The following is a 15412-nucleotide window of genomic DNA, read 5'->3' on the forward strand; positions in this document are numbered from 1 at the left end:
GCAGGTGGGGAGGGGTAGGGCAAGGGAAGAGATGGCCACATCACAGCCATGGGTTATGAAGACAGTTGTCCTTTCCGGCAGGTCTGTGGTGGGGCCTGGCCAGGCTCAGGCCCAGCTATGAAGTCACCAAATAGGATTTTCTTTGCTCTCAGACTTGGCTGTTTTCCATTTTCTTAACATCTTGCCAAGGAAAATAGCTCTTGGGAAGATTCTACACCCTTTCTATCCTGCAGAGGAGTGATCTGGCCTTTCTCTTGGTAGTATCCAGGGGCCACCAGGTTAATTTGGTCACGGTCACCTCAAGCCCTCTGTAGCCTGGGATGTGAGTGAAAGTGGCACTTAGAGCATCAGGGCCTTGACAGGCTCCTGAGAGAAGCCCTCCTTGACTTTCCCAGGGATCAGGGCGTTGAGGTGGTGAAGGGAGGCAGCTGTCAGTAGTGAGTAGATGGGACTTTATTTACTGGGGATGGTGGTAGGGGCTTCCAGGGCCCTGCTGATCTTGCACAGCTTAGCTCATTGTGGATTTCCTAGGGCCAAGGAGTGGTCCTTGAGACCTGTAAATGACATCATTGTCCCAGACAGAATGTCAACAATGGTCTGCAATGGGACTGTCATGTTTGAGTGTGTTGTCCCTCGTCTGCAACACTGGCCTGAGAAACCCAGGTTTGTAATTTGTCAAGCAAAAATCAGAAGGCAATCTAGGGAAGGATATGGTAACCTAGAGCCTTGCCTGCTGTATCCAGCTCATGGAACAAGTGACAGCGCGGATGGTAAGAAATTGGGGTGAAACCTGGACACCTGGGATCCTAGCTTACAGTCTGCAGGGGTGGAGGGGATCACACATCTCTTGAAACAGGATGGATTCTGTGAGAGCAAGTGTGTTCGAGAGCCCTGAGGCTATGCTTAGGTTTGATGATTTGCTGGAAGGACTAGCAGGACTCAGAGAGCTATTGTACTCACGGTTATGGTTTATAACAGTGAAAGGACACAGATTAGAATCAGCAAGGGGTGAAGATGCATAAGGCACAGTCCTGGAGACACTGTGCACCAGCTTCCATGTGCCTTTCTCAGTGGTGTCTTACAGACTGACTGATTTGTGTGGCAATGATGTGTGACAGCCAGAGAAGCTCACCTGAGTCTCAGTATCCAGGTCAGCATGTAGGCATGGCTGACCACACCATGGCTGACCTTACTGGGTCTCCAGCTCCTCCAGAGATCAGACTGATACATGTGGCCCAAAGCTCCCCACCCCCACCCTCTCCCATTATAAGTCTTATTGTTTGTGTGGACTCTCTGGCATGGCCCAAAGGCACTCCAGTCAGGACGAATAGTCCAGGACTTAGTTTCTCTCAGACTCCTCTTTGGAATCTGCAGGGTGTGGACAACCCAGTCTTGCTGGGACAGTCCTTTATGCACAGTAGGATTGATAGAGAACTCAGAGAGTCTGAGTCTTTCCCCTGCTGGGTCAGATCAGACGAGGAGAGGAAGCAGGAGAGTGCCTGGCTTGGCTGGCGTGAAGCCCTCAGGGTCATGACTGGCAGGAGAAAGTGGCTACATTACACTGATGGAGGACCAAAGCCATCTATTCAAGGAAGAACCCCCCAGTTGGTCCCCCCAGTGTTCTTATGAAGAATTTATATAAGATGAGGGACAACCCGGAAGGGCTGAGGTGGATGGCAGGGCTGCCATCTGGGGTCCCTGGCACAGCCACTGGTCTCATGTGATGACCTCCAGCACAGAGACCCCCAGCCAGAGACAAAACAAGCTGGAGCAGCTCCTTAGGCAGCTAAGAGTGGCAGAAGGAACAGGGGATGTTTAACAAAGGTACAGAGGGTATGTCTCTTATTTTTAAGTGTCCCCTCTTCTTGTCGCTAAGGTCACAGTTCAGAAGTTAAAATAAGACTTTGTCTCTTCCTGAGATAGTAGATGGCAGTGGGGAAGATGGGGTACCCTAGGAAGAAACCTGGAGCCCTGCTATCAGAAAAGAAGGAAGATGTGGTGAACCAGATCTGTTGATTCCAGCAGGTCATGGCAGTGGAGCTGACCAGATGGGCTGGTCTCCAGAAGACAGAACCGGAACAAGGGAGTACAACCAGAAGGAAGGTTTTAGCCCACATACAAGAGAATTTACTAACGACCAGAACTTCCAGAAGCAGGCAGGAACCACTTGGGTGGCAGTAAGCTCCCTGTCGTTGGAACATGCAAGCAGGAGCTGGGTAGCCACCTGCCAGTGATACTGCAGAAGGGATTCTTGCTCTGAGAGGGAGAAAAAACTAAGATGACCCGTTCCCTACTCTCTCCCGTGGCGACCTCTTCCAGACCTGGGCATTAACCACCTTTTATAGTTCAAATTTCCCCCAATTAAAATTCCAGCCCAGACCACTCTCCTTAGCTCTAGCACCATGTCAGTCTTCTCCACTGAATGTCTAGTATGCGGAATACATCCGGCACACAGTGTTCAGTAAGTATTTTTAAACAATTAGGTGAATGCCAGCACCCCCATCATCTCCACCCCCCCCCCATTCTTTTCTCCTTTTGAATTATATAATCAGCACTTCAGGCATATAACCTTCATGCAAGCTACAGTCCCTTGAATCTTATGGCAGCCATGCCAGCTCCACTCTTGACCTCCAGGGTCATGACTGGCAGGAGAAAGTGGCTACATTACACTGATGGAGGACCAAAGCCATCTATTCAAGGAAGAACACCACCCAGCTGCCAGGACCCCCAGAAGCATAGGTCAGACATTCTATGCTGCTTTCCCTGTCCAGCGCCCTGTCACTGTGTATGCCCTGCCTCGTGCGGTTGCCTCCTCCGAGATGGAGTTACTGGGGGCAGTGCTTGCATCTGCTTCATCATTGCTCACCCAATGTCCAGCCTCAGCACTGGCACGGAACAGGTGCTCAGAGCCCAAGCACTGCACCAAACTGCCATGTTCCCAGCTCCGATCTCAGCCTCGGTAGGCTGCGGCTGCCCGTCCCTCCTCATGGCTTCTTCCAGTAGAGCATGTGTGAAATTAATGGACCAGCTCTTCCCGGGCTAGGAAATCTATTTCACTTTAATGAAATCCAATTAATGCCTTCAGTGCGGAGCCCTGGGCCCTCCTAGGCTAAAGATGTTGAATGAGGGGCCGCCTCTTCCTGTAACCCAGATGTGTCTTCTCGCCTTCATCTCCCTTCCAGGAACAGCTCTGCCAACAATGATTTCTCAGTCTCTTTCATCTCCAAATACACATCTGTTGCCCACATATCCCTGTCTCAGGGATCTTTGAGTGTCACTCTGTGGAATAAATGAAGAGGGTACTCTTTCACGCCACCTACTCAGCCACATGCCCATCCTTCAACTTACTCATACTCTTATTTGCCCACACACACATCTACTCAGCCACCCATCTAATTGGAAACTTATTCATTCATCCATCTGCTCCCTCCACTTATCCATCCACTCATCATCCTACCTATCCATCCCCCCATCCGTCCATGCAAACACACCAAATACTCATCTCCTTGAGTGTCTACTTTATCTTTAGCCTGGTGCTAAGTAAATAAAGTTGAACAAGATTCAGTTACTCCCCTGGAAAGGCTAGCAAGCAACTTCTGGCAACTTTTCCACTAACTGCTAGCTAGCAACTTTTTCTGGTTTAATAAGAGAAAACCAACACAGTGCTGTGGTTAAGAAAAGCATGAGTTTGGGGTTCCTGGGTGGCTCATTTAAGTGAGTGTCCAATTCTTGGTTTCAGCTCAGGTCACGATCTTAGAGTCGTGGTATTGGGCCCTGAGTCGGGCTCCCCACTCAGCGGGGAGTCTGCTTGTCTCTGGCTCCCTCTGCCCCTCTACCCTGCTTTCTCTTTCAGAGGAAACAAAATCTTAAAAAATAAAAAAGAAGAGTGCGGGTTCTTGAGCTAGAAAATTTGGAGTAAAATACCAGGTCAAGTACTCAGTAGCTCAAGAACATGAACAAATTGCTAAAGTTCTTTATGCTTCGATTTTCTCATTGCAATGAGAAACGGAATTGTGGCATGTATTAAGTGATCAACAAGTGATCAATAATACTATTATTTAATGTTGTTGCTCTGATCATTATGGTTCATTCCCTCATATATTAATCACAAGATGTGATTACTTGTGCATTTAATGATTAATTTACACATTCAATGAGTATTTATTATCCTCTGCATATTCCAGCCTGCGCTAAGCTCTGCATACTTCAGAAGTTTAGAATTTTTTTGTATAGACAAGGCAGGCACCCCTGGAAATAATAACACCGTAATAACAACCACATGAATGGTTGTAATAATAAAGACAGCTTAATAGCTGTCAAAGGCTTACCATGTAGGCATTGTTCCAAGTATTTTCTGTATATGAACTCATTTCAAATTCATAACAGCTCTGAAGCAGGTCCCAACATGCTCCCCATTTTACAGAGGAGAAGATCAGGACCAGAAGAGGTTAAATGTCTCATCCAGTGTCTTATGGTTGGTGAGTGGAGGACTTGGGATTTGAGCCATCACAATAAAGGGGGCTTAACCAGAATAAGGCCTTGGAGTGTTTGTTCTTGAGGCTCAGCCAGAGGCTCAGCCAGAGCCGCTGAATCAAAACCACTGGGTGCAGGGCCCAAGAATCTGCATTTTGAGCATGAGTTACCCCCTCTTTAAAGCTTGAAAATTCCTGCTCTGATGTTGGAAGTAGAAGCCCACCCTCAACTTCACCACCTACTCCCTGTGTGATGCTTAGCCCCTCTGGGGCTCCGTTTCCCCTTTACGAAGTGGGGGTTGGTACTATTGCCTCTTGGCCTATAGCTTAACAGGGTGATTGGAAACATGAGAGCAAGAGTGTGGAGGAAGGGGAGGAATACAGTGTTTGGGGGCCAGGTTCTGGGATGCCCTGCAGGTAGAGGGACGTGCAGATGGTAGAAGGGAGGCCAAAGACCAGTGTGGACGCTTAAGAGTCTGAGGATCCCTTGGGAGCTTTGTGTTGGATTCATTAGGCTCTTTCTGAGTTTCTAGGCTTTTGAGGTATCTACTAAAACAGGTCCTTCCTCACCAGGGACACGCCTGATGGCTTGGTTCTTGGAAGCTTCTTCCAGGACCAATCAGGGTGAGTGGCAGAGTGTGCTTGCAATCTGAGGGGAGGTCGTGGCACGTGCCACCCTCGAGCCCACGTGGCATCTGTGGCTGGTCCCCACGCATTCCTAGGAAAGCTCTCTCAGCCCTTCCAGCTTTGCAGGCAGCAGACAGGGTGGTTTCGGGACGTAGCACCTGCTTCTGGTGGGTGAGTGACGGGGTCGCCCCGGAAAGGGGGCTCTCTCGGGTCGGCATGACCGGGGGTCACAGTAACAGCTGAGAGATGAAAACTCATCCATCAGTATGCCTGTCACCATGACTGTCACCATGAGCAAACACTCCTGGTGGCCCGTTCATTGACTTTTTGATGCAGACTGCATCACCTTAGGGAGTGAGGGTGGCATCTGGCAGGAATCTGGCCCAGCAACAGTGCCCACATCACGGCATCCTGAAGTTTGGATCAGTCTGCATTTGGTCAGGAAAACAGCTACTGCCAAGTGGCTTGGGAACAGGGCTGCAGTGGAGGAGGGGAGGTTTGCAGAGCCTGGGGAGAGCTGGGGCCTCTGGAGGCCCAGAGACACAGTCACCAAACATCAGTCCAAAGGCCCCAGAGCAGGGGAGCGACTAGGTGCGGGAGTCTCCACATACAGTGCTCATGCGGTGGTCAGAGAAGCCCTGCATCTAAGGGAGTGGTTGGCCCCAACCTCCATGGCCTCCCAAGAGTGACTGTACCTCCCAGTTGCAAGAGAGCTGGTGACACTGGCAAGCCCCAACCAGAAGCTGCCTCAGTTCTCTGGGCTGTAGGAACAGCACCAGGCTGGCAGCTTAACCAAAAGAAATGCATTGTCCCACAGTCTTGGAGGCCAGAAGTCCAAGATCAAGGTGTCGACGATGGGGCTGGTTCCTTCTGAGGCTGGGGTGGGGGGTGGGAGTGAAGAACACGCTCCAGGCCTCTCCCCGAGCTGCTGGGGGTTTGCAGGCAATCTCTGGCATCCTTGGCTATAGAAGCATCACCTCGATCCCTGTCTTTGTCTTCACGATGTGTTCTCCCTGAGTGCATGTCTGTGCCCAAATGTCCCCTTTTTAGAAGGACATTGGTCATATTGGATTGGGGCCTCCTCTGGTCCAGCATGACCTCATCCTAAGTAATTACATCTGTAAGGCCCCTAATCCCACATAAGGTCACCTTCTGAGATATTGGGAGTTAGGACTTCAACATACAGGTTTGGGGGGAGGGACACAATTTAACCCATGACAGAGAGGAATCTGGGAAACATAGTTCCCAGCCTTAGAGGAATGTGGTAAGAAGATGAGGACGGCCTCACCCACAGAGAGCCGGCAGGGATGCTTCCCCACCCATTCATCCCTTCATGAAATGTTCACTGAGCACCTACTACATGCCAGGCTCTTTTTGGTATTGGAGACCCAGGGGTGAGTTAGGCCTTTCCCCTGTGTTTGTCCTGGGCATGAGTTGACAAGCAAATCGAGAAATTATGATTTTTGACAGAATGCTCACGGGAGGACCAGAGGAAGCCCAGCCCGCCCACTTGGAGCCCAGCAATGGCCAACTTGAGGATGAGTTTTGCAAAAGAGGAGGTGGAGCTCAGTGGGGGGTCAGGAGGGGCAGTGAAGTGAGGAAGGCATTCCAGCTGGAGCCACCAACCCGTCCCAGCAGGCACAGAGAGAGGGGCCGGGAGGAGCAGCGCCTGAAGACAGGGTGCCAGAGCTCCTTGGGATCCCAGAGGACCTGGGGTGGGGGGGGGCATGGGGACGCGTGCACTCCCACCACCAATCCTGGACTGCTTCCCCATCTCCTCAGGTTAATTATGGGGCAGCCGGGGTGGAAGCAGTGTGAAGGAGGTGGCAGGCAAGTGCAGATGGCCAGGATGAGTCACTTATGCTCCTTAGGGGGCTTTGATCACGCAGAAGTGCTGCTCCTTCGACTTTGTGATATATTTAGAGCCGGCCCCTTCCGCCTCCGTGTCTGCAAACTCTGTCCTGCCACCCAAGAGTGGGGACTCTGCCTTCCTCATCGTGGGTCCCCCATAGCTGGTCTGGCACCTGGCCTGGCAAATTGTGGGCTCAGAAATGTTGAACACAACAGCAAAGTGGTTTATTTGACTGTTGCCACCCACCTGGCTGCTGCCAGCAGAGGGCTTATGCCAACGTGTTTGTGTTCAGCAGCCCTCATAAATGTTTTTGGATCTTGATTTCTTATATTTGCACAACTTGAATAAACAAGTTTATACCCATTACCTTATTTCACGTCTGGACAACAGGCAGGGCGGGGAGGAGGTGGTTCTCTCTCTGGTGTGGATGAGGGTGATGAGTCTACTGAGAAGTTCCTCTTCTGAAACAGGTGCGGTGCAGGACTCTGGGGGGAGGTAGCCAGGTGTCCTCTGCTCTGGGGCCAGTGCTGGGGGACAGGCAGGTGGAGGTGGGGGAGAAGCCATGTGGCTGGGTGGTTGGTGCTTTGGCTTTTTGATGAATGGCTTAGTCATAAACAGAACCTGAGCCAGAGGCAGGAAAGGAAATAGGCAGTGGCTACAGAGGCCATGGCAGGAGCTCAGGAGAAAAATCCAGGTGGCTCAGATCCTGGAGGAAGCAGTGTGGATGTACGGGTGTGGCGGAGAGCTGGGGGGATGCTCAGGGTAGATGGACTGGGCAGTTCTGGAACACAGAACAGACAAGACTTCCTAGAGGTTGACAATAGGGTGGGAGGGGGCACAGAGATGACCCCGAGGTCTGGCCTGAGCACCTGGATGACCCCGAGGTCTGGCCTGAGCTCACATTTACTGCACGGGGAGGGGCTGGTTAGAGATCTGGAGGGTGCACGGAGGGTTTCATTCTGGATATGCCAAGTCTGAGACCCAAGCCCAGCTTCCTGGTATGACACGAGGTTTCTGTGCAGGGTGGATCCACACGCATTTCTAGGAACGCGGTGGGGCTGGAAACATAGCCTGGGGAATTCCTTTAAGGAAAGAAACAAAATCCTGAATAGAAAATTCGATATGATAATATATGCACTTATTTGGCTGACAAATATTACAAAGGGAAAAGGCTCCGTACAAGTGAGGAAGGGAAGCCCGGGCTCCTGAGAGCCCCGCCCGCGCTCCTGCTCCTCCAAGCTTTGCTCAAGCTGTCCCTCTGTCTTCTCTTCCTCCCTGGTGTCTCCTACTCTTTCTTTAAGACCCAGCCTGGATGTCCTGGCCCCCAGCTGCCTTCCCCCACCCTCAGGCCGAGTGACTGCCTCTTCTCTGACCCCAGGGCCAGCTGCCCTGTCCCCTTGAGATTGTGAGCTCCTCAAAGGGGGCAGGGCTGCATTCCCCTCCAGGCCGTCGCACACATAGAGGACACTTAATCGGGGCTATCTGATTGATAATTAATCATCAGTTTTTTAGTGAACAGATGGTTAATTCAAGAGCTCATGCTCTAGGGGATTTGGCAAAACCAAACTTTCTGTAGGCAAAGAGCAAGCAAAGGATTCCAGTATTTTAAAGTTCATTAAAACAAACATTTCCTGGGGCACCTGGAGGCTCAGAGCCTTAAGGGTCTGACTCTTGATTTTGGCTCAGGTCGTGAGATAGAGCCCCAGCTGGGCTCTGGGCTCCTTGCTGGGTATGGAGCTGGTTTAAGATTCTCTCTCCCTCTGCCCCTCTCCCCCAACCCCCCCCTCCCAAAAAAAAACCCATTTCCTGTGTGTGCATGTATAGAGAGTCTGAGAGGGCTCTGTACTTTTCAGAAGGGCTCCAACCCGAATCATCCCGCCTGATCCTTCCAGGAGCTCTGGAGGGAAGATGGGACTTGTTCCAACCCCAGAACCCTTTGGTTTGGATTCAGGGTCATAAGGGGTTTTTGTCGGTGCCATGTGGCGGGGGTGGGTGTCTAGCAGGAAGGAGGAGGAGTGACGGTGCAAAGGCCACGGGACACCTGCAGTACAGGGAGAGACCTGTCCTTGCTCTCAGGAGGCTCACACTCCATTCAGAGCGGCGAAGAGGGGAGTAACTAAGCTGCACTCGGCGAAAGAGCAGAGCCCCGGCACTCTGTGTGTCCTCAGGCCCACAGAGCCGGGCCTGGCCCCTGGAGGGCTCTGGGGTAGGACCAGCAACGGCTGGGGGATTGACCTCAGGGCCACCAGGGAGGGTGGCAGGCTCTGCCCATGGAAACAGCGAAGGCCGGAAGACAGTGCCAGCCTGGAACCCCTTCTCTGCACATTAGGATTAGGCAGGAATTGTTCCCACTGAAATTCCCCCATCCTAACAGGCCAGCCTAAGCCCCCTTCTCCATGCAGCCTTCCTGGGTTCCCTCTGCTGGCAGGACCTGTGCTTCCTGTAACCCCCGGGGCATGATACCTCTGCCTGTCTTATGGTGGAGTCCATGGGGCCACCGCATTGCTTCCATGTCATTCTCTAAGCTCTAGAGGGATGTGACCTGTGTAACTCAGCACCTCTTCACCTGCACCTCCAGTAACAGAGACGGTTGACATTTGTAGAGCTCGGTGACACTTATCAGCTGCTTCTCATATATCTTCTAACCCGGAGAGCCCTGACATCCCTGCTGCAGCCAGGCTCTGAGATCAGTCTTGGGTTAAACCTTATCTCCAGGGCTCCCAGGGCAGGCAGCCTTGCACTGGTTACTGAGCCTCCCCCAGAGCCTGGTCTCCTGGTCTGTAGTAGGGGTGTAACCCCCCCACCCCCAAGACTGGCTGGCCACGAGTGCTAACCATTATCATATAGGAACTGGCCTCAAGTGGGTGGTAATCAATGTGTATTCAATCAATGGCTGACGGATGTACAAAAATGTGCCTTGCCCTTGAGCAAACTTTTTTTGCATCTGGAAGGAGGCGGGTGTCAGGGGAAACTTGATGATGTTAATTGGAAGTCAGGTGGTGCTAAACTGCTAGGCTGGGGGAGGCAGCCACGAAGCCATCCGCCTTCTTGTTTAAAGTGAGTTATAATTCCCCAGGGAATGAGGAACCAGGCAGTTTGCTCCAGCAGAGAAAGGGAAGCCGAGCACCCCTACCTCCGGTGCCCCGTTGTGTCCCCAGGCTAATTAGTACTAGGTCAGGGACACAGGCAGGCCCTTGAGGGGGTCCAGGAGGAGCCTCGGGAGAGGAGGGACCCAGGCCAGACTGCAGCATCCAGAGGAGGTCCCAGCAGAGGCCGCTGAGAGCACTGGCCACCCCTCCCCCCTGGTCACCGGTGACCAGCGTGGACTCAGCGGAAGTTCACTGAGCGATTCCCTTCCACAGAATGACTGATCACCTGTCCTTCCGGGGCTACTTGCCTGCATGGGCGGGGGGGAGGGCGGGGAGGTGTGCTCAGTGCGCAGGAATAGAGACCTAATGGGGTAATTCTATGCAGGGTAGAAAGCATCTGGCAGCCACGATCCAGCCCACTCTGCCTTTTCCTGGCTCTGTGACCTCGAGGCAACACTGGAGCCTCAGTTTCCCCAATTCTGGCTGGAGGGGGTGGAATTTGCTCTGCCCTACTCAAACCTTAAAAAAAAAAAAAAAGTGCTTCCGGACCAGGGCGTTTCACCTCTTCCCGGCCCCTTGGGGATTCATTTGCATTCTTGGAATAAAATTGTTGACTGTACTTCATGCTCAGTCGCACATTTAAATGCTTCTGTGAGGTTATTTTGGAGAAGTAACTCTCTGGAATGTTGGCAGGGCAGGCGCCCCCGCCTCCCCTTGGAGAGGCAATCAGCCCCCTGCCGAGGCTGGAGGCGACTCCGGGCGAGCATCCTGGCCCCGGGGGAGGCGCTGTCCAATGAGAACCTCACCCCAGGGGCTGTCTCGAGGCTGTTGGGAAATGTCTCATTTTTATATGTAAATAAATCATTTCCAGAGATTGCTCTGATCACAGCAGGCTGCTGCTAAAATGTTTTAAGTGGGTCCTTTGCCACTGTAAACTTTGTTAAGCATTATTATCATGTTTGGTTCTGTTTTCCTCTGCCGTTCTCACCGAGCCCTCTGCTCCCAGCATTCTAGCCTGTTCCGTCATTGTATCCTGGTTGCATACCTCTGGGGACAGAGAGCTTACTACCTTAAGGACACCCATTCCAGGGTAGGACAGCACTGACTGCTGGAAAAGTCTCAGTGAGGGCAGCCTGGGTGGCTCAGCGGTTTGGCACCTGCCTTTGGCCCAGGGCGTGATCCTGGAGACCCGGAATCGAGTCCCACGTTGGGCTCCCTGCATGGAGCCTGCTTCTCCCTCTGCCTGTGTCTCTGCCCCTCTCTCTCTCTCTCTCTCTCTGTGTGTCTCCACAAATAAATAAATAAATAAATAAATCTTTAAAAAAATAATAAATTGTAAAAAAAAAAAAGTCTCAGTGAGCTGGAATTGGAGCTGTCTTCCTATCGTCGGTCACTGCTACCAGTGAGCCAGGCCTTGCTCTGGCCTCATAGAACCAGCTTGCTCCCTCTTCCTGGGCTACCTCCTCCCTGTACCGGACCAGTGCTCTGACCTCCTTGCCACAGCCCATAAAATCCTGATCACCTGGCCCCTTGCTCACCCTTATCTGCTCTCCCCCTTACTTACTATGCTCCAAAGCTGCCGGCATCTGTTCCTCCAAGACACAGAGCACTGTCCCATGCTGGGGCCTTTGCATCTGCTACTCCCTCTGCCAGGATGCTCCTTTCTTGAGTTTCCTTCTCAAGGATCTCAGCTCAATGTCACTTCCTCAAAGATGCCCTCCCGGGCCGTCTTCGCTAAAGTGTCCCCTAACCCTCTCACATTTTCCCGTGCGGTTTCCCACCGGACTACCCCATAAGGCAGGACAGTATATACTTATTTCCGTGTTGCTGTCTGCCCAATTTGAATGTGAGCCCCCTGGGATAGGTCTGTGTCTTGTTCTTGCTGTAATCCCAGGTCCAGCACACAGTAGATGCCTAATAAATGCTCATTCTGAGAGTGTGATGCTCACTTCCTCGGAGTCGTCTTGCTGCTGGTTCCTCAATGGCCACTGGCAAAACGCAGGATGGGGCAGCTCCCCTTCCTTTTCTCTGGATATGCTTCCTTCTGCATCAAGAAGGCCCAAACTCACTTAGCAGCAGCAGCTGGTCCCCAAACACAATCTTACAGCAAGCTCAGTCTACAGAACAGATAAACAGGGAAGTGGTCTGCCTGAAGCAGTGTCCCCTTCATTGCTTGGCCCCCCTGGCTCCCCGTGCGGACCCTCGGGCACCTGCAGAGATGTGTCTGTCCATACTCACGCCCCCTCGGTCTGGCGTCAGCTCCTCCTTTCCCTCAGGTCCCGGCCTCGCCCATTCTCAGGCAGAGATTCCATCCACCAGGCCTAGCCCATCAGCTGGTGCCACACCCCGGTCACAGGGTTTGGGCTCCAGAAGGACACGTGACCCCGGCTGGTTTGGAGTCTGGCCTTGGAACTTTTCCTAGAAGCACTGAATAGGAAGTCTGCTCTTTGTGCTGGGGTCACTGGGCTGCTTGAGTGCGAGCCAGGATCTGTGGGCATCCTCAGGGGAGAGCCTTCCTGAAAACAAAGCAAACCAGAGGATTGCAGACTCGAGAGATGGAGAGAAAGTAGGTGAGTGCTCATGATTGTCTGGACTCCTGGATCTGGCTGTACCTGCAACCGTGCACTTTACAGATACCGAAAGCCGACAGATTTCCTCCTCTGCTTACGCCTGTTTGACCTGGGCTTTTTCTCACTCATAATTCAGAGAATCCTGACTTTGGCTTTGGGGCCACGCACGTGGCTCCATGTCATCCTTAAAGTCAGGCAGGACGCATTCCGTGCTTTGTCTTCCACTGGCTTGTTTGCGTGGGCAGTAATGATAGCAACAACACCTCTCTCTTCTTGAGTGCTTTTCAGCTTTCACTGTTTCCAGAACACCATGGAAAAATTACTCTGTTTTTGTCTTGCAGATGAGGAAACTGAGTTCAGGAGTTTGAGGGCATTGCACAAAGTCACCTGACTACACGACAGAAATGCCTCTGCAAAGGTTTTCAGGATTTATGACACCTACGACAGAGGTGGATTAATGCTTTATTGATTGATTGACTGATTGGCTCGTATCTGGTCTTTGGGCTTTTAAAAATCATTATTTTAATTACATAAGGAGCTTACATAAATTGGTAAACAAAACAACTGAACTATCCTCCGGCAGATGAGTGAGAATAGGGAATTCACAAAAGAAACAATCCAGGAAGTAAATAAAACGTGGAAAAAATACTCAGGTTTACTAGTAATCTAAGACACCCAAATCAAAACAAGATACTAGGTTTCTTATCTTTAAAATGTGCAAAGAGGGACACCCCGGGGCTCAGCAGTTGAGTGTCTGCCTTTGGCTCAGGATGTGATCCTGGGGTCCCAGGATCAAGTCCCACATGGGGCTCCCTGCATGGAACCTGCTTCTCCCTCTGCCTGTGTCTCTGCCTCTCTCTCTGTCTCCCATGAATAAATAAATAAATCTTTTTTAAAAATGTGCAAAGATTAAAACAAAAAACAAACACTGAGTGCTGTCCTGGATATAGGAAGTTCTTCCGTGATGATTGTTTTGAAAAGAATTTGGCAAAAGCATGTTTAAAACAGGGGCTGGCAAATATTTTCTGAAAAGGGCCGGATAGTAAATATTTTTAGCTCATGGAACCATATGGTCTCTGTTGCAACTACTCAATCCCCTGTCGTAGTTCAAAAGCAGCCGTAGACGGTGTATAAATTAATGAGCAAGGCTGTGTTCCGATGTAACTTTATTAGTAAGAACAAGTGACAGGCTGGATTTGCCCCTCAGGTCATGGTTTGCTCACCCCCTAGTTGTAAACATGTATTATTAAACAATTATTAAAATGATGATTATACAAAAAATGTAGAATGTAAAACTAAATGGAAAATTCCTGGCTACCCAGTTATATGCCCCAATACATATAATCATAGCCATACAGAGAAACCAAGGGGGGGGGGGGAATCTTAGAAAAAGAAAATATACCTGAGTTAATTAGCTATGGTGGCATAAAATATCCCCAATTTAGGAGCTTGAAACAACCATTATTATTTCTCCTCAGGCTATGCGTATGTTGGCTGGGCTGTTCTGTTGGCTGATTTCTGGACAAGTGTCTGGGGATTCTCTGCTGCACAGGGTCACCTATATGCCTGTGGCATGCAGGCCGGAGGGTGCTGAGAGTGGTCTGAGAGGTAACCAAAGCACCCAAGACCTCTGGAGGTCTAGGGTCAGAGCTGACACTGTCACATCCACCACAGCCTATTTGGAAGCAAGTCACAGGCCAGTGCAGAGTCCCACTCCTAGGGCGTGGACAGGATGGGGTTGGTAGAAAGTTGACCGAAGCACCAAAATGCTACTTGGGAGGGAAAGACACCAGCCTTCTCCGATGCCAAGCTGAGTCAGAGGCTGCCTCGGAAGTCCCGGAGCGCTGTTGCTTCTGGATCCGTATTGGCAGGTTCCCACTCCCCTGACACTGCCAGGAGGCCATGATCTGCGACTCTCAGAGCAGAGAGCAGAAGCCACTCGGTGCCTGCGGTGGCATTCTTAAACAGAGGAGCACAGAGGGTGAGCACCACCCCTGCCACCACCGGCGTGCTGGGGGGAAGATGGGAGGAAGGGAGAACCCAAAGCAAGAACTCCAGAATCTTCCTCTGATGGATCTAAAGCTTCTGTGCAACTGAGCAAACAGCTCATTCCAGGTGCTTGGCTGCTTCCTCCATTTCATTTTGGAAAAGCTTTCCCACTGGGGCGCCTGGGTGGAGCTGTTGGTTGAGCGTTGGGCTCGGTTTTGGCTCAGGTCGTGATCTCAGCTCATGATCTCAGGGTCGTGCGTGAGATTGTGTCCCAAGTTGGGCTCTGTGCTCAGCAGGGGAGTCTGCTTGAGATTCCCCCTCTCCATCTGCCTCGGCCTCTCCTCACCGCACTTTCTCTCTCTCTCAAATAAATAAATAAATCTTTAAAAAAAATCTTTCCCATTAAAAACCACACAAGTTCTGTATCATTCTATGGATGGCGAGCCGCCTTCTAGAATGCCACCCCCATAAAAGCAGAGACTAGGTCTGTGGTGCTGGAGCCACCAGAGCCAGTGCTCCCTGACCTGGTCCAGTCCCTCATTTCCTGCTTCTTTGTGCTTGGATCATTCCCTCCTGATGTCTGCCTCTTAAGCCTAATGTGGGGAGCTGTGTCCAACTCTTATCATCTTACAAAACAGAGTGCTCTTTGAAATTCAGACCCTGTCTGCGTAGATCCTGAAAGCCCCCGAGCATTTAGCCATGGTCTTCCCCTGCGACAGAATCCAGCCCAGCTCCTCCAACAGCCCTACAGCACCCTCAGCAGTTGGCAGGTGTTGGTGACCTTTTGCACATCAGCTCCTGTACTGAGTGCTT

The 15412-nt window shown here is 51.3% G+C and overlaps 1 long non-coding RNA gene across 1 annotated transcript; it reads right to left on the bottom strand.

Annotated features, from left to right (window-relative positions):
- Window positions 1-3064: 3064 nt before the first annotated feature.
- LOC140599236 (uncharacterized) lies at window positions 3065-12288 on the bottom strand. The gene is made up of 3 exons (XR_012001919.1): window positions 11605-12288; window positions 7319-8033; window positions 3065-3279 (listed from the first exon to the last, which is right to left on the bottom strand). It is a non-coding gene; the product is annotated as an uncharacterized lncRNA (long non-coding RNA).
- Between the last annotated feature and the right edge of the window lie 3124 nt (window positions 12289-15412).

Source organism: Vulpes vulpes, chromosome 6 (assembly GCF_048418805.1).
Source record: "Vulpes vulpes isolate BD-2025 chromosome 6, VulVul3, whole genome shotgun sequence".
Classification (NCBI taxonomy): domain Eukaryota; kingdom Metazoa; phylum Chordata; class Mammalia; order Carnivora; family Canidae; genus Vulpes; species Vulpes vulpes.